The sequence below is a fragment of the Perognathus longimembris genome, chromosome 17, assembly GCF_023159225.1.
Source record: "Perognathus longimembris pacificus isolate PPM17 chromosome 17, ASM2315922v1, whole genome shotgun sequence".
Lineage (NCBI taxonomy): Eukaryota > Metazoa > Chordata > Mammalia > Rodentia > Heteromyidae > Perognathus > Perognathus longimembris.
This window is the reverse complement of record NC_063177.1, coordinates 4,174,660-4,195,638: the sequence shown is the minus strand read 5'-3', so window position 1 is coordinate 4,195,638 and position 20,979 is coordinate 4,174,660. Positions and strand designations below refer to the sequence as shown.

The 20,979-nt window shown below is 40.7% G+C and overlaps 1 pseudogene; it reads right to left on the bottom strand.

Moving 5' to 3' along the window:
- Window positions 1-19,622: 19,622 nt before the first annotated feature.
- On the bottom strand, window positions 19,623-20,589 carry LOC125365708 (annotated as a pseudogene).
- Window positions 20,590-20,979: the final 390 nt, after the last annotated feature.

Below are 20,979 nucleotides of genomic sequence, written 5' to 3'. Positions count from 1 at the left end.
GGGAAAAGGCGTTCAGAAACACTCTCTTTCGACTTTACAAGAGAAGAGATAAAAATGGCAAAGAAACATATGAGAAAACGTTCAACATCTCTGGCAGTAAAGGAAATGCAAATAAAAACAACCCTGAGATACCACCTCACTCCAGTTAGAATGGCCTATACTCTGAACTCAGGCAACAACAAATGATGGAGGGGGTGCGGAGAAAGAGGAACCCTTCTCCATTGTTGGTGGAAGTGCAAATTAGTACAACCACAGTATGGAGGTTCCTCAAAAAGCTCAACATAGACCTACCCTATGACCCAGCCATACCACTGCTAGGCATCTATCCTGAACAACAGGTCCCAAGATATCAAAAAGACATCTGCACTTCCATGTTTATCACAAGAGCGAAAATATGGAAACAACCCAGATGCCCCTCCACAGATGAATGGATCCAAAAAATATGGTACCCATACACAATGGAATACTACATAATGATTAGAAATGGTGAAATATTGGTATTCACAGGGAAATGGTCAGAACTTGAACAAATAACGTTGAGTGAGACAAGCCTAGAGCACAGAAAGCAAAGAGGGCATGATCTCCTTGATATATGACTGTTAAGGTGGGGGGAGGGAGAGACAGTAGAGACCAGGTCTGCGAAACCAAAAACTGCTTGTCAAATGGTATTTCCCACAGGTTTGGGTCAGTGATCCTACATTATGTAACTAAAACCAAACAATTACTCAACATATAAAGGTCAAAAATAGACCTCTCAGTGTATCACAATAGCTCAAAAGCTTTGCATGTATGTTCATATAAGACAAGGATAAGCAAACCCTATTGTTGACATTACATTTAAAGCCCTAGGCGAATTTCCTTTGGCGTAGGCCACATGGCTACTGTATATGTTTTTGGCACACTGTGTATTGTATATATGTCTACCTGACCTAGGGAAGGGAAAGAAAAATAGGGTGTAAGATATCACAAGAAATGTACACACTGCCCTACTATGTAACTATACCCCTTTTGCACAAGACCTTGTCAAAAAATTTTGTTTAGTTAATAAATAAATTTAAAAGAAAAGAAACACTCTCTTTCATCTAACTGTCTCTCTCACCTATATTAGGGTGACTTCTCCCTAATTTTATGACTTTTTCTCCACATGTGACAATATGCAGAACAGGCCATTGGATCTCAAGCAAGCAACTGCAAAGAAAGAAAGAAAAACTGAAGACTGGCGTCTTCCTCCTCCTCCTCCTCCTCCTTCTCTCCTCCTCTTCCTCCTCCTGCTCTTTCTTCTTCTTCCTCCTCCTCCTCTTCCTCTACTCCTCCTCTTCCTCCTTAGTTTCTTCCTCCCTCTTTCTTCTTTGTGTGCCAGTAATGAGGCTTGAACTTAGAGCCTGGGAACTGTCTCAGTGTTTTGCTCAAGGCTAGAGCTCTGCCACTTGAACCACTGCTCTACTTCTGGCTTTGGCTGATTAACTGGAGATGAGTCTCACAGATTTTCCTGCCTGGGCTAGCTGTGACTTGTGATCCTTAGATCTCAGCAACCTGCATAGCTAGGATTGTAGGCAGCACCTGGCTTGTCTTTCCATATTTAGTGAATAAAAGTCCCAAGGTCCTTTGTCCATTTCCCAGACTCTTCATGACAATCAAGCTTGTGGTTTGCTTTAGTAGACCAGAATGAGACTCCTCCCAACTGAGCTCTATGTTCTGGGTGCAGCAGCATACCTAGAAAAGCAAGGTGGGGTTCCCCAAAGAGGGACAAATATAGAGTTTGGAAAGAGTGATATAGAAAATTTGGACATACCCAAATCACAGATTGCTTCATCTTTGTGTGTGTGGGGAGGGGGGTGCCTGAGTTTGAACCCAGTATCTTACACCAGTATCTTACACGTGCTCAGTTTGCTTGCTCACAACTGGCGCTCTATCACTTGATCCATGCTTGGCTTTTTGCTAATTAATTGGAGATGGTGGTTCATACTTTTTAGCCTGGGATGGCTTTGAACTGTAGTCCTCTAGATCTCAGTCTCCTGAGTAGGTAGTATTACAAGTGTTACTACTGAGCTTGCTGTATCAATAAGCTACTTAATGCACATTTCTTTCTAAGAGTCTGCATTCCAATTGTGTTGACTCGAAGTGCAAACTCGTATCAGGAACTGAATTCTGATTTGAAAATGTGATTATCTTAGTAACATTATGACCATCTCCTTCTGAGCCTGGTAAGTGCAAAAGATCTAGCAGTAAATTCATTTTCTTTGTTCCTATGGAGTTGTATCTTTTATTATGAGGAAAGGTTTTAAAATCCTTTTTGCTTGTATAATTCTTCAGAGCCTGTAAGATCAACAATGCCTGCAGTCTCCTAGAATTCAAGCAGGGACCAAGTCCTAATCAATACTTTACCAAACCTGTAATCAAAGCCTTGATTCTTTTCGTAGCTGTGAATAGTTTTGCTTCACAAAAAGATCAAATTCTCATCCTTTTTTCTTGGCCAAAGATGTCTAGCAACCTTCTTTAGCTATCTGAAACTGCCTTTCCCAGCTGTAGGTATTAAACAAGTTATGAGATTTTCCTCGCAGTAAACGTTCTGAACAAATACAACCTTACCTAAAAGTTTTCCATTGTGGCATTAGGGAAAGTTTCAAAGCTTTAATTTTTTTTTTAGTTTTCTTTTTTCCATTAGGTTTTAATTGGCAACCTTTTATAAGCAAAATTAACCCAAAGAATCAGATTTTTCATTTACACAAAGTTTCCGATTAGAAGGTCTTAGTGAAACAATGCTGTTCTTGCTCTCCATGTTTCCTTCTATAGCATCTGGATGCAGGCAGGTGTTGCAGGGACATGGGAGCTGGAGCAGGCAGACCGGGTCCCAACCTCCCATGAGCACAGTGATGCCCATGGTATAGAGTGGATTTGAATTGAACCCACCATGTCCCACTCATAGTACCCATTCTCTTTGAGCTCCAACAAATGGATTTGGTATTTCTGTTTCCCCATGAGTGTTCTTTTGGAACTTTTGTTCATTTCTTTATTTTTATTTATTTATTTTTCTTTACTGTCAAAGTGAAGTACAGAGAGGTTACACTTTCATATATAAGGCAGTGAGTACATTTCTTGTTCAACTTGTTACCTCTTCCCTCATTTTTCCCCTGCCTCTCCCCTTCCCATTTCCCTCTCCCCCCATGAGTTGTACAGTTGGTTTACATCAAATGGTTTTGTAATTATTGCTTTTGGAATCGTTTGTCTTTTTATCATTTGTTGTCTCTCAATTTGGCCATTCCCTTTCCCTTCTCTAGTTCTAATACACATATATACAGTATCCAGGGTACTAAGATCAGAGACAGTGATAGCGGGGATAAAACCACAGGAAGAGACTATGAGAGAAAAAAAAAAGGTACGGTTTCACATGTCATGTTAAAAATAATTACAACAATGATATAATACTTGTTTTCATAACGTGGAGTTCATTTCACTTAGAATCATCTTATGTGTTCATACAGGCATAACTATTGGACTATTGTGATCTTCTGCTATGACTAACCTAAACATGTACTAATTATTCCCTATGAGGGAAACCATAGAGTCCATGTTTTGGGGGTCTGGTTCATTTCACTTAGTATGATTTTTTTTCCAAGTCCTTCCATTTCTTTACGAATGGGGCAGTGTAGTTCTTTCTGATAGAGGCATAGAATTCCATGTGTATATGTACCACATTTTCAAATTCCTCCAAATCAAATCCTCAAAGAACCAACCGCCCCCTCAACAAATGAGCTAAAGACTTAAAAAGAGACTTTTCTGAAGAGGAAATGAGAATGGCCAAGAGACACGTGAAGAAGTGCTCTATATCACTGGTCATGAAAGAAATGCAAATCAAGACAATACTGAGATTCCACCTCACCCCAGTAAGAATGTCCATTATCAGGAAAACTAACAATAATAAATGCTGGAGGGAATGTGGCCAAAAGGGAACCCTATCTACTACATTGTTGGTGGGAATGTAAACTTGTTCAGCCACTGTAGAAAGCAGTGTGGAGGTTCCTCAGAAGGCTAAACATAGAGCTCCCCTATGACCCAGCAACCCCACTTTTGAGCATCTACCCAAAAGATTACAAGCAAGGCTACACTAAAGCCAGCAGCACAACTATGTTCATCGTAGCCCAATTTGTCATTGCTAAAATATAGAACCAATCCAGATGCCCCTCAGTAGATGAGTGGATCTGGATCTTTCCATATTGATTGAATCTGTTCGGTCTTTTTTTGGTGATAAAGAAATCGAAGTACACAGACAGTTTCTGATTTTGCTTTTCTGGAGTTCTCTCCTCTTTTTTTTTTTTTTTAAACTGTATCTTCAGCAGGCCCCACAGCCTGAGTGCTGTGTTAATTACCCATAATCATTAGTCTTAACTTCAGGATATCTGAAGCCTGTGTAATTAAGCCCTGGTGGTACTTATCCCTCAACCTTGGCCTTGTTTCAGCAGAACATCCTCCCATTTTGGATTGAAGTTGTTCTTACATTAATACCTGCATGGCCATTGGGGTCACTAAAGGGCAAATATGGTTTTGTCTGCCAATTCTAATCCACAAAGAACCTGGCTAGATTCAGTCTTTGAATCTTCCAAACTCAGAAATATAAGCACAGAAATTCTTCAACTTAAGCAAGGTGCTGGAGATTTAAGCCTATATTGCTAGCTACTCAGAAGGCTGAAATCTGGAAGATCACAGTTCAAGGTCACCCTGGGCAGAAAAATCTATGAGACTCCATCTCCAATTAATCAGCAAAAAAAAAAGAAAGGAAGAAAAAAGAAATCCAAGCTGGAAGCATGATTAAAGTGATAAAGTACAGGCATGAGCAAGCCAGCTAGCTGAGGAAGTGGGAGACCCTGAGTTCAAACCCCAGTTACTGAGGAAAAATATTCTTCACCTTATAAAAATGACTCATGTTTCTCCCTTAGAGAGTTATCTCCATAAATTTCCCTAGCATATCTCAGGCAACCACGAATCTCCACCTACAAATAGCAGCTCACCTCATGGTTGGATGCTCTTCCACTCCTTCCTCTTGCACCAGTTGCCAAAAAATTAACCCACGGGGGCTGGATGTACTGAGTTATTGCTGTAATCCTAGGTACTTAGGAAGTGAAAATTGTGATTATCACAGTTCAAGACCAGCTGGGCAAAACAAAAACAGTGACCTCTGCCTAAGCAAAGATGCCAGACACATCTGTAATCTCAGCTTTGTAGATGTTGGTGGAAGGATCATAGTCTGAGGCTAGCTGTGAGCCAAAACAATATGTGTCCATAAGAACAGCTCAAGGAAAAAAGAAATGTAAGGAGAGTAAAACTAAAACATCACAGACAGACATACAGACACACATATACACACACAAATACCGCATTTGTAAAAGCACACACACAAAAGAAGTGCTAGGTATTTTGTCTCTATTCTAATTTGTATTCAACTGTAGAGAGCATAAGTTTATAATAAAACTTTTTTTTGGGGGGGGTCTGTTGTAGAGCTTGAACTCAGGGTCTGGGCATTGTCCCTAGCTCTTTGGCTCAAGGCTATATGTTTTCCATTTTGAGCCACAGCTGTACTTCTGGCTTTTGAGTGGTTAATCTGAGATAAGAGTCTCATGGGGACTTTTCTGCCACAGCTGGCTTCAAACTCTGATCCTCAGATCTCAGGCCCCTGAGTAGCTACTATTATAGGTGTCACCCACCAGCACTGAGCAATAAAATATTTTCACTGTGTTAATTTGGGAGGAGGGATATTACTAAGATTTGAATTCAAAGCCTTGTACTTGCTAGACAAGTACTCTATACTTCAGCCATGCCTCCAGCTCTTTCTTTTGTAAGCAAACTTGGCAGAGCTTTGTTGAGTAGGCAAGTGGGCACACACACAAACAGGAAGGCAGAGGGACACTGTAACAGAGTGTGGGTGCTCTAAAGGAGAAACACCCCTCTAGTTCTTTTAATTTCATCACAGGGGAGAAAGAATGGTCAAAACCTACTAAAAGTCTGTCTAATAAACCACCTCCTTATTAACATAAGGAGGCTGTGCATACTGGCTCATGCCTACAATCCCAGCTAGTCAGAAGGTGATTGGAAGGTCTCCATCACACTTAAAGTGTGGTTGCAGCAACACATGAGGTCCCATTATGTTCGGGGAATTTTACTAGATCCAAATTCAAATTTCTCCCTTGCCTTCATCCCCAGGACTCTTCTCCCAGGCTCATTCTCCAGGTGTCTACGGATTCCCATTCCTGAGGATTTCCCATTCTCTTACATCATAAGCTATTTTCTCTTGGAGCAAGCCCCTTCCTCGTTTTTCAGGCTGTCTAGTGCTTCAATTGGGTTTCTGGATGGGGAAAAAAATGAGAGATGCTGGCTGTGGGCCAGAGTTCTACTCTCTGCAATTGAGTTCCTCTGTTCTGAGCCATTCCAAGTTAACATTGGGAGAGTCCTGGACAAACTGGTTTTGCATATGCATCTTCAATTGTGCCAGAGCTTTTCCTTTCTCTTTTTCTCTGTGCACACTATGGCCTGAGGAGAAGCCTAGAGCCTCCATCACATCTCTTGCTCCTACTTTGTCATAAGAAATCAGCCCCATGCACTCAATGGTTCGCCCTGTCCACACAGCCCTCTGTGTTCCAGCAAGATCCAACTACTAGGAATGACACGAACAACTGACCCCATTGTGGGCTCCTCATGTGTCATTTCACACAGGAAGTGACATTTGTTCCTTGAGTACATGACAGAACCAACCCTAGAATCTTCTTTGGAAGGTCTCTTTCCCAGGGTCATTTCTGGAACCCGTTAGTAGTTAAGATGCTCCAGAAAGCAGGTGGCACAATGGAAACAGGGCCATTCCAGAAGGGCAAAGTGAAGGGGGGCTCTTTTAAAAGTATGGGTGTAAGTGACTCATAAGTGGACAGTGGTTGCTTTGAGCAAGGAGAAAGTGAACTATTACCACTCCTGTGGCCAAAGGGACAAGGGGACTGGAATTTGGAATAGAATAAATAGAGGCAGCCATCTGGGGAGACAAAGGGATTTTTTGTTGTTGTTGTTGTTTTTTCAATTTTTTATTACCAAACTGATGTACAGAGAGGTTACAGTTTCATACGTTAGGCATTGGATACATTTCTTGTACTGTTTGTTACCCTGTCCCTCATACGATTTTTGTAAGGAGACACAGCCAGTGCAGGCTGGTCTCAGGAAGGAGGGTGACAATCATCTTTCCCTTTAAACTCTCAGTCAATGATCCTCACTGGCTGAGCTTGAGTGGGAAGAGGGAGGAAAGCTCCCACACTTCAGCCAGAAGGAGCAGACCTCAGGGTGTAGAACAGAGCAGAAGGAATCTGAAAGGGAAAACACAAGATCTCCTACACCATGTGTTTCTCAGTAACTTCTGGCGTGCAGGAGTCCCCACAGATGTGTCCATGTATGTGTGCAGATGTGTCCATGTATGTGTGCAGATGTGTGTGGATGTATAAACAAGTATGAGTGTGTGTGTATGCAAGAATTTATGTGTGTGTGTGTGTGTGTGTGTGTGTGTGTATGTGTAAATCATTTCAACTATTTTGTTGTTGCTGCTGTTATGGGAAAAACCAGATCTTCCTCCTTGAGTTTAACAATAGAGACAGTTAATCTCAGTCTTTACATTTTATTGTATATTGAGTATTATTTTTAACTCTTTGTTTTCTCTTTTGGTCAAACTGGTATCCACTCTAACTTACTTTCTCCTTGGTAATTGGAAGTTCACCATACATTTCCTTTCATTGGGCCTTACCTCCTGTACCCTGCATAGTATTGCTGTGTGTGTGTGTGTGTGTGTGTGTGTGTGTGTGTGTGTTAGTTTCTCTTGGGGACTTACTCTATGTCTTTTGTCCAAAATATTCATTTTTAGAATAGTTTTGCTTCCTCCTTCTCTTTATCATAACCCTGATTCCTACAACTTGAAGGTTTGGGAGACAAGTATAATTGAGTATTTTTAATTCCAGAGTATTTTAGGCTTTTCTTTACTGTATATCTCCTTTTAGGATTCTGTTTAGCACCTATTACAAGTTCCTTGCCATTATATTATTGTGTATTTGGAATTAACTATACCTAAGTTTATGAGTTTGTTCGTCATCTTCCTCATTTCAAGGCTCCTAGCTTAACTTTTTTTTTCTTGTTTATAATAAGTCTTGCAGCATTTCATACACAAGGGGGCACATGAGTGGATAAAATGCATCTTTTTATGTTTACGCACATCTTTCCCCCTTTGCAAAACTGAGTTTGGCACTTTTGATTGGCAGCCCCTTCTTTGATTGGCAGCCTGTGCATGCTCTAACACTGACGTTTTTCTTCTTGTGGTGTAACATGAACTTCAATACACTTGGGTTTTTTCAGTTTGAACTAGAAGTTTGAAGATTATTTTATCTTAGTAATTCAAAGATACCATATAGATGTGTGGCCTTATATTTTAATGAACACTAATTCTGTGCAGGGATTAATGAGCCTTTCAGTTGCAGACTCAGCTCTTTCTTTTTTTTAGTTTGTTTGTTTTTAAGTTATTGCCGTGTCTCTGTTTCGTTCTTTTTCAAAGGCTCCCAGTATTCAGCTTAGCTTTCCCATATCTACCCTTCAAGTCTTTGATTATCTTCTGCAAGCATTTTTATCTCTGGATACCTTTTTCTTTCATATTTCCTTCATGATCTTAGATGTTTCAGTCCTTTGATCTTTGGATCTTATGCTCTCTTCTTATATGTCTACAGAATTTGAAATTTAGAATTCATGTTCAAGTCATACAAAATCTTTTGACTTTCCTTTGTTGCTATGTTTGACTTTCTCTAAATGTCTTTGTTAATTATGTTCATATTAAAGTTGTCAGCTGTCGGCCCTATCTATTTTGTCCAATCTGGGAGCCCTGAGTTATTTGATCTGTTGGAGTCTTCCCATCTGAGTTATTATTTCTCCTTATCTGGTTCAGTGAACCCTGTAAGATTCTGGGTCTCATTCAGGTCCTCTCTCAGGGACATTGCAAGTATCTCTCAGCTGTTGTCAGCTTCCAGCTTGCCCCTTCCTTGGGATTTAAAAATGGTGATAAATCACTGCTTTGATCAAAATTGGGGAAGCCCAATGCCAACCACTGATGATTCACTTCCACAAGGGAAATGTGATCTTTCTTCAATTTGGATAATTCTGAGAGGCCATTTCACCTTCAGGCTCCCATGAGATTCACTATTTAAAGGTTTTCTGAAGATAAGACTTACCAAGCACCCTTTCCTGGTCTTCCCATCTCCCTTACAGATACATTTCCCAAGAGCAAGCTCCAAGAGCCCTGTACAGTTTCCCACCTCAAAGCCTGTTTCTAGGACCTCCAAATGAAAACTATACGATGCTCTATTTGTAAGGCTGTCAAATCAAAGGCTCAGTATCAAGGATTTTGACCGGGCACATCGGTTCCTTTCCTGTTAGGCTGTGATGTAGCATCTTGTAAGCTGCTAGTCTCTCAAGTAGGGGCCTCACAATAACGTCATCTGCTCCTTGGCTTCCTCAGCTTCAATGGCCTGGTTCAGGGGAGGAGTTTGCCAGTATGAACTGGTATTTCTTTGCATGTCCTCTGTGGTTGCAGGTCTCATGGACTGCCTGCCCCTCCTCCCTAGGGTATGTACCAGTGCTCCAGGCTGGCCTTAATCATTTCATAGGGCAGATATTTATTTTCCTAGAGTTCTACAGGCCAGATGCCCAAAGTAAGGGTGTTTAAGGCCCAAGTCCTCTGGATTTTAAGGGAGAATCCTTCCTTGCCTTTCCTCCCAGCTTCCGAAGGCTGTCAGTACTCCCTGGTTTCTTTGACTAGTGGCCATATTACTCCCATCTCCATCTTTATAACAATGTCTCCTCCGGGTCTATATTGTTCCCCCTACCACCTGGGGTTTTTGTCTTTGCAATCAGGGCCTGCCTGGTTAAGAATCCAACATTGTCAGATGACAAGATCTTGAACTCAGTCACATTTACAAACCTTCTTCCAAATTTGGTGACACTTACAGTTTTTAGAGATATAGAAGCTCACATATATGCATGTTTGAGGGAGCCACCATGCAACTTCTTTGTAGAGTATGTGAATTGTCTCAGGTGAAGCTTTATACAGAAAATACAATGTGCAAGCACAACCCATCTCCACATTTTCCTGGCTCTTGGCAAGCCCAGGCTTATCACAGTTTCCTGACATTTTCCCGGGTACCTGGGCACAAAAATCCCCACCCCGACAGAGAAGCAGACAGACAGGAAACCTTGCTTCTGTCGATCCTCAGGAAAATTCCTTTATAGTTGCACTGTAGTTAGGAAAAAACATATAATAAGGCAAGTCAGATATTTCCCCTTGTAGTCTCATCTCTCTCCATCTAAAAAAAGAGTGATGGTAAATTAATATTAGAAAGAATAATGCTAACAATGCAGGGTTCTGTAGAAAACAAGTACCTTCAAACATGCTAGCATAATCTGCTCATCCAGATGTTATAAGTCATTCATTATTCACTACTCTGCTCTGCTTAATGTAAAAAAAACAACACAAAAACAAACAAACAAAAAAGATAGCTTAAAGGTCCAGACTTGGTCTTGTAACTCAAGTCAGAAGAAACAGACCAAAGTGAAACAGAAGGCATCAGACAATGACTTATTTATTTATTACTATTTTTTGTCATTGGCTTACTTGCTGTCTCAGTCTCTTAGGTCTTGAGATTAAAGGAGTAAGTCATCATGCTTGGCTGCGAGCGGTTCTTTTTAACAAAGTTTTCACTTAGAGGACATTTCCTGACTTGGGTATGCTTGACAAGCCTGCACTGATCAGATGTAGGCAATCTTCTGTCATTAGATGTCACCTAATTACCTCCAGAGAAGCCATTCTCTCAGCTACACCTTCAAACTCAGCCCTGGAAAACAACATTTAGCACATTTAGTTAATGACCATGGAATGTAACTATAATATCACTTAATGGGTATGGAATCTGCTGTAACCTTTCTTGTTAGTGACACATAGGGGAAGGTCACTGGTTCTCAACTCACTTCTCACTGCTCTTAAGGGATTTTATAGTTCATGAAACATTTACTCTGCCTTCCAATGCAGCCTCACATCTTCCTTCCTTTTCTGTCTCTCCTATTTTCCTCTTTGGGAGACAATGTGTTTCATTTTATGAAAGAACTACAGAAGAGGAAAAATGGAGCCGGGGAATTTAAATAAGATCTACAGTAGATGAGGGTTTGTAGAGACAGAGAACTATGAACAGGGTTGACCCAAGTCACTCACTGTAATGTACCGCCCAGGTCATTAAACCATGGCAGACACTAAACTCACAACAATCTCTCTATCCTGAGATGATTGCCTACCAAAAGCCTGAGATAAGTTTTTACTCTTTTGCCTAAACACTACAATGAAGACACTTTCTGCAAACTGCTAGAAAGACAGATAATGTGAAGAGTTGAGAAATTGACAGGGCACCAGTGTAATCTCAGCTAGTGAGAAGGTGAACATCAGAAGACGGAGTGATTCTAGGTAAGCCTGAGCAAAAAGCTCACAAGATTCCATCTCAACAGGAAAAGCTGGGCCTGGCTTGTTGTCCTAGCTAAGGTGGGTAGTGTAATTAGGTGGGCCACAGTCCAGCCTGGCACAGGCAAAAGGTGAGACCCTATCTAAAAATAACCAGAGCAAAAAAGACTTGTGTGGCTCAGGTGTTAGCTCACAGCCTACCTAGCAAGTGGGAAGCCTTGTGCCCAAACTCCAGTATTGATATAAATATGGAGAGCAGACAGAGAGGCAGGCAGGCAGGCAGACAGACAGACAGATATTTGAGAAAGATATGTTTTAGTGAATGTCTCATAAGCAATACTAATGAAGAAAAACTGTTAAAAAATTTTAGAAATCCTCCCCTCCCAGAACATGTCCTTTCTAATGTTAAGTTACAAGACTAGGCAGGAGAAAGAATGACATTGTCCCATTGGTAAGGAAATGGAAGGACTTGGAAAAAATTATACTAGGTGAAGTGGGCCAGACCCAAAGAAACATGGACTCTATGGTCTCCCTTATTGGGAATAATTAGTACAGGTTTAGGCAAGTCATAGCAGAGCATCACAAGGCCCAATAGCTATACCCTTATGAACACCTTAGATGATGCTAAGTGAAATGAACTCCATGTTATGGAGACAATTGTTATATCACAGTTGTAACTACTTTCAACATCCCATGTGTATCTGTAGCTTCTATTATTGATGATGATCTTGTATCACCTTCCTGTGGTTGTACCTACACTATCTCTGTAAACTTATCTGAGTATACTGGAAACCGTGTATACTGGTATTGGAACTAGGAAATTGAAAGGGAATACCAAAATTGAGAGACACAGGGTAAAAAAAGACAAACAACTACAAAAGCAATACTTGCAAAACTGTTTGGTGTAAGTGAACTGAACACCTCAGGGGGGGAAAGGGAAAGGGGGAGGAGGGAGGGGGGTATGAGGGACAAGGTAACAAACAGTACAAGAAATGTATCCAATGCCTAACGTATGAAACTGTAACCTCTCTGTACATCAGATTGATAATAAAAATTTGAAAAAAAAAAAAAAACCAAGACTAGGCAGGGTGGGAGGGGCCATCTAACATTTGTCTTATTCTTCAGAAAAAACCCAGGATCTTCTTGCATGGGTAAAGACAGAAAGAATAAAAGATCATATCTGGCCAAACAAAATCTTAAAGGACATCTAGGTTTTGCGTGTGACTCACCCATCTTAACCACCTAGAATAATTGTCTAAGCATTAGGATTTATAGTCTGACACCATCAAGTGCATTTGCCCAGCTCAAGAACCGTAAAAGCTACTGAGAGAAATTCCCATAGCTAGTCTAGTTCCTGTGTGGGAAAAAGGAAATACTTCCCTCTTTTTGTATTTTCCCCTCATTTTAACTCTGTTATTCTAAAATAAATACTTCATAAAACTGAAAAACAATAGCCCTCATATGATTCAGCAGTTTTCCATAGGAAACACACACACACACATACACACACACATCTATCTACCTATCATCTATCTATCTACCAACCTATCTATATACATATAATAAAATCAGTATGTCAAAGGGCTTTCTGCACTCCAATTGGGACATTATCTATAACAGCCAATTTATGGAAGTAACTTAAATGCCCATGGATGATGAATAAAGGAAACACAGTGTACACACATAATGGAATACTATCTCATAAACAAATGAAATCATATCTTTTGTGACATGATATTCCTGCCATTTGCAGGACAGTGTATGAACTTAAATAAGCCAGGTGCATAAAGGTAAAAATTCAAGAGTATGGGCTGGGAATATGGCCTAGTGGTAGAGTGCTTGCCTCACATACATGAAGTCCTGGGTTTGATTCTTCAGCAACACATATATAGAAAAAGCCAGAAGTGGTGCTGTGGTTCAAGTGGTAGAATGCTAGCCTTGAGCAGAAAGAAGCCAGGGACAGTGCTCAGGTCCTGGGTGCAACCCCCAGGACTGGCAAAAAAGAAAGAAAAAGAAAAATTCATGAGTATATCTATGGATGGGATCTAAAAATTGTATACCTCACAGAAGAGTAGAACAGAATGGTTGATATCAGAGGCTACAGGGGAGAGGGGTAAGAGGATTGCAGAGAATCTTTTCTAGGGCTGACCTCAAGCTACCATCCTCCTACCTCAGCCTCTCAAGTAGCTGGAATCGTAGGTTGTGCCATATTAGCTCATTAAACATTCATAAATGAATGTATAAGTTTAAAATGCTCCATTTCCTAATTAAACATATGCTTTTAATAAGCAAACCTTATCAAACATAGTAGATCCAATATATTGAGCATTATTATAGAAGAATCTTAATTTATTTGAACCATTCTAATATTATACACCAACTTAGTTTAAGGAAAAACTTTTTCCATCATTCAACCAACATGTGTAAAATGAATCACTGAGTTAGACAATTTCAATTGAGATCCTAAAACAAATAGGTCACTTTAGGTGATATGCCAATCTCTCTTCAACTTTAGAAATATCAAAGTCACATCTCTCAACCAATACAAAATCATTTTTAATTATCTTCATTTAATTGGATAACAGCATTTTATTTTAATGTGTCTATTTGTGTGCACTATGCATCTTGATCAGTCATCCCTTCCATCATTCTCTCCTTGCCCACCTAGCACCTCCTTACCTGTTTCAAAATAAATCTTGATCCATACCATTTATTCTTGTTTATTTCAAATAAGTGGTGAAGATGATTGAAACAATACATCCTGGGATGTTTATTTGAAATGATGGGACTTTATTTTCCTCTGTTGGTTTCCTCTACAGCAAATAGGTATGATTTCTATAAAAAGGTATAAAAGCTATAACATGGTCAAAGTTTGAGCACGAAGCTTTGTTAATTTAGGGGTTTTAAGACATGTCTGGGCATGTTTTTGATCTCAAATGAATAAAATAGCAAACTACTATAATCAACACAGATAAATGTTACATCTAAGAACAATGTAGTACCTATCATGTCATGGGTGTTCTGGGCTCCACACTCACAGTCTGTACTTAACCAAGGAAGGGCTGCTTTACTTATTGTGGGGTTTGATCTCTCTCTCTCTCTCTCTCTCTCTCTCTCTCTCTCTCTCTCTCTCTCTCTCTCTGTGTGTGTGTGTGTGTGTGTGTGTGTGTGAGTGATGTTGCAACTTTAATCCTTGGAGGACACATATAACCTCAGGCCTTGAGGGCCTCACACCACACCGATACTTGCTAAGCCTGGTGTTTTGAGAAGGATCTCTGGTGCCTGGTAGGACCACAGGAGAAGGGCAAAGAAATGTCAGGTGACAGATAGTGGCTTTCAGAGATATTCTGGTAAATATTGGGAGGCCGATGATAACAGTGGAAACCCTTTTCAGATCCCATGTGAGGATGTCGGGAAGCTCTGAGAAAGTCATAGAGGGACACTACATTATAGAACATTAGAGACTTTGATTCTGAATGAGGGAGGGGCAAAAAGAGAGCATTTATGCAGACTAGACACCGTGGTCCAGTAGAGATAATGCCCACCCCCTCTTCCACCTGAAGACCCTGGGAAACTCAGGTCAGCTCTGAGGAAAGCAGAGCCTCTGACGACCAAGAGAAGGCTGACATGGGGGAGAGGCGTCCCTCCCCATGGGCACAGCCAGATGCCAGGAAGCCTTGCCCCAATGGATATTAAAGGGGGACTCTCACAGGCACTGCAAGTGGGCTACTGACTTCTGGGTCCCATCTCTCACTTTAGTTTCTTTTCTTCCTTTTCTTTCTTTCTTTCTTTCTTTCTTTCTTTCTTTCTTTCTTTCTTTCTTTCTTTTTTTTTTTTTTGACAGTCGTGAGGATTAAATTTAGGGCCTGGGCAATGTCCCTGAGATACTTCTGCTCAAGGCTAGCACTCTACCACTTGAGCCACAGTACCACTTCCAGCCTTTTTTATTCATGTGGTGCTGAGGAATCGAACCCAGGGCTTTGTGCATGCTAAGCAAACACTCTACCACTAAGCCACCTTCCCAGCCCACCCCCCTCTCACTTTCTTACACAGAGCAGTCTATACCTCCTCCTCCTCCTCATTTGCTTCCTTCCTGGGAAGCAGATAGACAAGATTTCATACAGTATTTGGTAACCCCCAGCCAGGACTTCTTGTCAGGGACTTACAATAACTTGCTAGTAGCCAAGAGGCCATTCTCGCGTTCCGAGTATCTTCCTCTCACTTTCCAATAAACTTTGTGTCTGCTTCAAGTTTTCCTAACTCTTAGTTTAATTGTGTGTGTGTATGTGTGTTTGTGTGTGTGTGTGTGTGTGTGTGTTAGACACAGTTCTTGAACTAGAGGGCTGGGTACTGTCCCTAAGCTTTTGTTGCTCAAGGCTAGTGTTCTATCACTTGAGTTACAGCTCCACTTCTGGTTTTGTGGTAGTTAATTTGAGATAAGAGTTTCACAAACTTTCCTGCCTACACTGGCCTTGAATTGCAGTCCTCAGATCCCAGCCTCCTAGGATTAGAGACATGGGTTACCAGTATAACTCTTGGTTTGGGTGGAGAAAAAGAACACAAGTCCTCTAGATGGCATCAGGCAGGAACTGTGTGGAAGATGAACCTCAGAAGAGACCAGGATACAGTCATTGTACTCAATGTATATACATGAAAATAGGACCAGGTAACTTGAGGGGGGATAGGATAGATAGGAAGGGAGAATGATAGAATGGCTGGCATTGATCACATAAATTTAACATGTTGAATTGAAATGCTTTTGTATAACTACTTAATAATAGTAATAAAAGAACACACCATTTGGGAAACCATTAGACAGCTCTCTAATCACAGAGATGTAGACTATACTTTCAGAGCCATGCTTTGCCTAGCTGCTCAGTAAATATGCACAAACCAATTGATGCTGGAGGGACTGTTGAATAAATAGATATCCAATAAGTGTCAGATATCATAAAACTACCATATTCCAGAGGACAGAGGAAACACACTGAACATGTATATAAAATCTTCTTTCCTGAGTGATAGCTATACATTTCCTTAGGTGGAGACAATAGGCCCAACTACTCCATCATGGGCTCCCAAATATCAAATAAAGCAGGAGTGGCAGTAACATATTCTTAGTGGGTTAGACAAGGAGGTGAATAGTAAAAGGAAGAGAAGGACTAGATGCTACTTGGACATGGTGACTCTGGCCTTTCTTATGACAGAAAGCCTTGGAGGGGCTTGGAGCAACACGAAAGACGCAGGTGTAAATAATATCAGTAGATGGAAAGTAGGTCGGGGGAAGTCTCAGATGTGGCTGGCTTGCAGCAGGCTCTTTTCACTTCTGCCAAGAAGAGTGTGTTCCTACACGCCTCCCCCATGTGATTCATCAGAGTGCAGCCCAGCGCTTTCCCCGGGCACCTGCACCTGCATCTGCAGCCTGCAAGGGATGGTTCTTAAAGAGATGCCCAGTTGAATAGCAAGTATCTTTCCTGCGTGTTTCTGAAGCCTTGGCAGGTAATTTGATCAAATTCCATTCTCCACCTGTTCTGTTCTCCTCTCACCCTTGCCCTATCTGTCAAAGGAGAGAGATTAAACAGAAACCACAATGAACTGTGGACCACTTGCAGGATTGCATTCCCGTTGCTGGCTATGTTTGGCATAAGCCCCTGGGATTTGGGGGTCAATGCTGGTCCAACTTCTCTGGGGGAGCCATGGATGCCAGCTGTCTGATAGCTTTCTAGTCTCAAAGACCTTGAAGTAGATGCAATGTGACTCCAGGCCTCTGACCCAAGGACAGAGGGGTTAGGTTATACTTTGTCATCCAGAGTACCACTGCTCCTCTGCAAAACATTGTGTGGGACGGGGGGGTGGGGAGGAGAACAAACATACCCAATGATACATGCAGATCCTTTCTAGAAAGGATGAGCACCAGGATAATAGAGATAAGCACAGAAAGAGAAGGGAAAGCATCTGAATCATTATAAAGGCTCCTAAGTTCCTCATGTCAACATCTAATGAATACTTATAGAGTGTGTGCTGTATATAGCAAGTCTCTGCCTAGTGACTTATTCCAGAGACTGGAAACTTCAATGAGGTCATAATAAGGAAAGACCCTGGTTAGTGACTTTACAGGATCCAGCATCTACATTTCTAGTAAGATATAAAGTTCTTTAGGGCAACTGTATTGTCTACAAAGCCAACAAAACTCTCAGAAGGCAGTGACTGATCTTCCTATGGGAGTCAGGACAGGAATATTTCCCCTGCAGGATGGACAGGAGTCTATGTGTTGTCCAGGGGAGAAGACCCACAAAGGAGGGGGAATAAATCTAGGAAAAGACCAGAAATGCAATTCTAATTCAGGAATTAAAATCCAGCCATAAAGCCAATGAAACTCTTTCATTTACAGCCAAGGTAGATGAGCCTCAAGAGCATAATGTTAAATAAGTCAGGCATAGAAAGACAAATAATCTAGCATACACCACAGGGGAAAGCTTAAAAAACTGCCCTCATAGGGCAGAGAAAGTAGTGGGTCCCAGGGGCTGGGATGGGGGAGGAAGGAGAGAGGAAGGTTAACGGGGAAAGGGATGTAGTCAGATGACATGAATAACTTCTAATGCCCTATAGCATAGTAGATTGGTAACTATAGTTGACAACTACTAATTGTACATTTCAAAATAACTAGTAGAAAGGGTTCTGAATATTTCCAATGCAAAGAAATAGCAAATGTTAGAGATGGTAGGTATTTTTGTGATCCTCATATGGTCATTGTACATTGTATGAAAATATTGTACATGTATGAAAATATCATACTGGAGCCTACAAATATTTTCAATTATTATGTGTCAGTTAAAGACAAACATAAAATCTGGGTGGCGATGGCTCATGCCTGTAATCCAAGGTACTCACAAAGCTGAGAGCTGAGGAACTGAGTTCAAAGCCAGCCTAGAAAGGAAAGTCTGCGAGACTCTATCTCCAATTAATCAGTAAAAAAGCTGGAAGTGGAGTTATGGCTCAAGTGGTAAGGTGCCAGCCTTGAGCAAAAAATTTTAAAAAGCCAAGGAAAAGCTAAAGGTCCTAAGTTCAAATCCCAGTACTGGCACAAAAAGAAGAAAAAGAAAGAAGAGGAGAAAGAGGAACAGGATGACTGGAAGGAAGAAGAAGGAAGAGGAGGAACTCAGAGACTGGAAAATGAGGTGGTAGATGATTCTGTTGTGTCCTGTGGACAATGATGACGTTCTTAGGGAACATGGACGCATGTTAAGAAGGGAAGAAACATAATCATATTTATTTGTTTGCTTGTTTGCTTGCTTGCTGTTACCAGGCCTAGAGCCCAGTGCCTCAAGCTCTGATTTAGCTATTTTGCTGGAGGCTAGTGATTTAACACTTGAGCCACACCTCCACTTCCAGCTTTTTTAAAAAAATATTTTCAGTTGATGATTTAATGTCTTTCACTCACTAAAAGTTGATTTGCATGGATTGTGTAGAGAGTACAACATAATCCAGACCCACTGAACTATTACTTAATCATGATGCAGTTGATGGGAACATGAAAATAAAGCTGGTATACAGACATAGACAAGGATTGAAGAAAAGGAAGGAATACGTAGAAGTCTGTGCTGTTAACTGAAGCAGCAGACAAAACAGCATTTCTAACCACTACTAATAGAGAACTAATCTCCAAGAGTAATATGTGGTTTCCATTAAGTAAATTTTATTATTTTTAAAGTAACGATTTTATTTAATTCATAGAAAGTTGATGAACTGTTGAATTCTGATTTCTTGGTAAAATTTAAGACCAAGCTTAGATAAATAACTTATATCCAAGATGTATAATGAAATTTATACATTCAGAACACATCTGACATTGTCCTTAAATTTTTAAAAAATTATTATAAGGGTGATGTACAGAGGGGTTACAGTTATATAAGTCAGGTAATAAGAACATTTCTTTTTGGACAATATCACCTCTTCCTTTGCTCTCTCCCAGGTTTTCTCTCCCACTTTCTCCTTCTCAGGAGTTATGTCGTTTATTTTCAACATAGTGTCCAGTGAATACCATTGCTGCATTTGTTCACCCTTTGCCCCTCCATGTCTGTCCCTTTCCTATGGTATTATTTTGAAGTATATTTTCAGAGTTCTACATTCTATATTCTCTGTAAATAATTCATAAGTAAAAACAAAGTATCATTCTCTTAAATCAAAACAGAACCAAACTTTCATTAATCTGAAACTAAAGTACAGATCTCTATTTCTTGTCAGGATCCATGTTGCTAAATATTTTTCCATCTTTTTCTAGTTTTTTTCAAATGAAGCAAGAGATTACATTCAGCCATTTTATGCAAATGCTCAGGAGTATTCTTGTATATCATTTTTACCATGTCCATCACTGTAAATAATTTTTCAAAGTTATCACAAAATAATGTGAGAATTTGCTCTTCTCAAATATTCCTGTGAGAAATGTACTGCAGAATTTTAGCTGCGGCATCACAGATTACTGGGCCATGTCCTGGACATATAATAGCAGCTTTGAGTTTCAGCAATGTTTTTAGGGAGTTCATATAATCATAGAGGTCTTCAAATATAGTTGTTCCTTCCCCAAGGATACAATCTCCAGAAAAGATGACATTTTGTTCCTCCAAGAGGAGAGCCATGTGATCATCAGTATGGCCAGTTGTAGAGATAACTTTTAGAGTGGCTCCCTCAGTCTTAATCACAGCTCCATCCTTCAGATAAACATACTGTTGCTCTCCAGTTCCTATAATTTCTTCTTTCTGTGGATCCCGTGGAAGTTTTTTGATTCAGTAGGTAGTGTCACTTTTTATGTCTTTACAAATATCTTCTATGCCTCCAGAATGATCCTTATGCCAGTGAGTCACTAGGATCTCCTAGATTGCTGTGTTAAATTTGGCCAGAGCTTGCTTTAAACAGCTAATATATTCTGGAATTGAGGGTTCTCCAGTGTCAGTGAGGATTCTCCTGGAGCCGGTCCCCACCAGGTAGGTGTTGGTGCCCTGAAGGGTCATGGGACCTGGGTTACAGTCCAACACTCGTACCACCCAACTGGATAGCCCTTCAATGCGCTGCAGTATGACAGCCATCTTCACCTCAGCCGCCAGCCGACCCAATCCACTTCCAGCTTTTTGCTACTTAACCAAAGAAGAGAGTCTCTCAGACTTCTCTGCTCAGACTAAATTCAAACTTGGATCCTAAGATCTCAACCTCCAGAGCAGATAGGAGTACAGGTGTGAGCCACCAGCTCCCAGTACTCTTTCTGATGTCTGACAGTCATGGAAGACTTGCACAAGGTGCAATGTGTGAGGAGAGAAAACAAGGTGGAGTGAGGCCGGGGCTGGAGGCAGGGGGAGGCCCTGTGACCATTCGGAGAGAACGTAGAGCAGTGTAAGTGAAGATATGACAGTGGATGAACTCTTGGACTCTTCTGTTTATGACTTTATGAAACTTGCTCGGATGCTCCTGAATATCAGTTT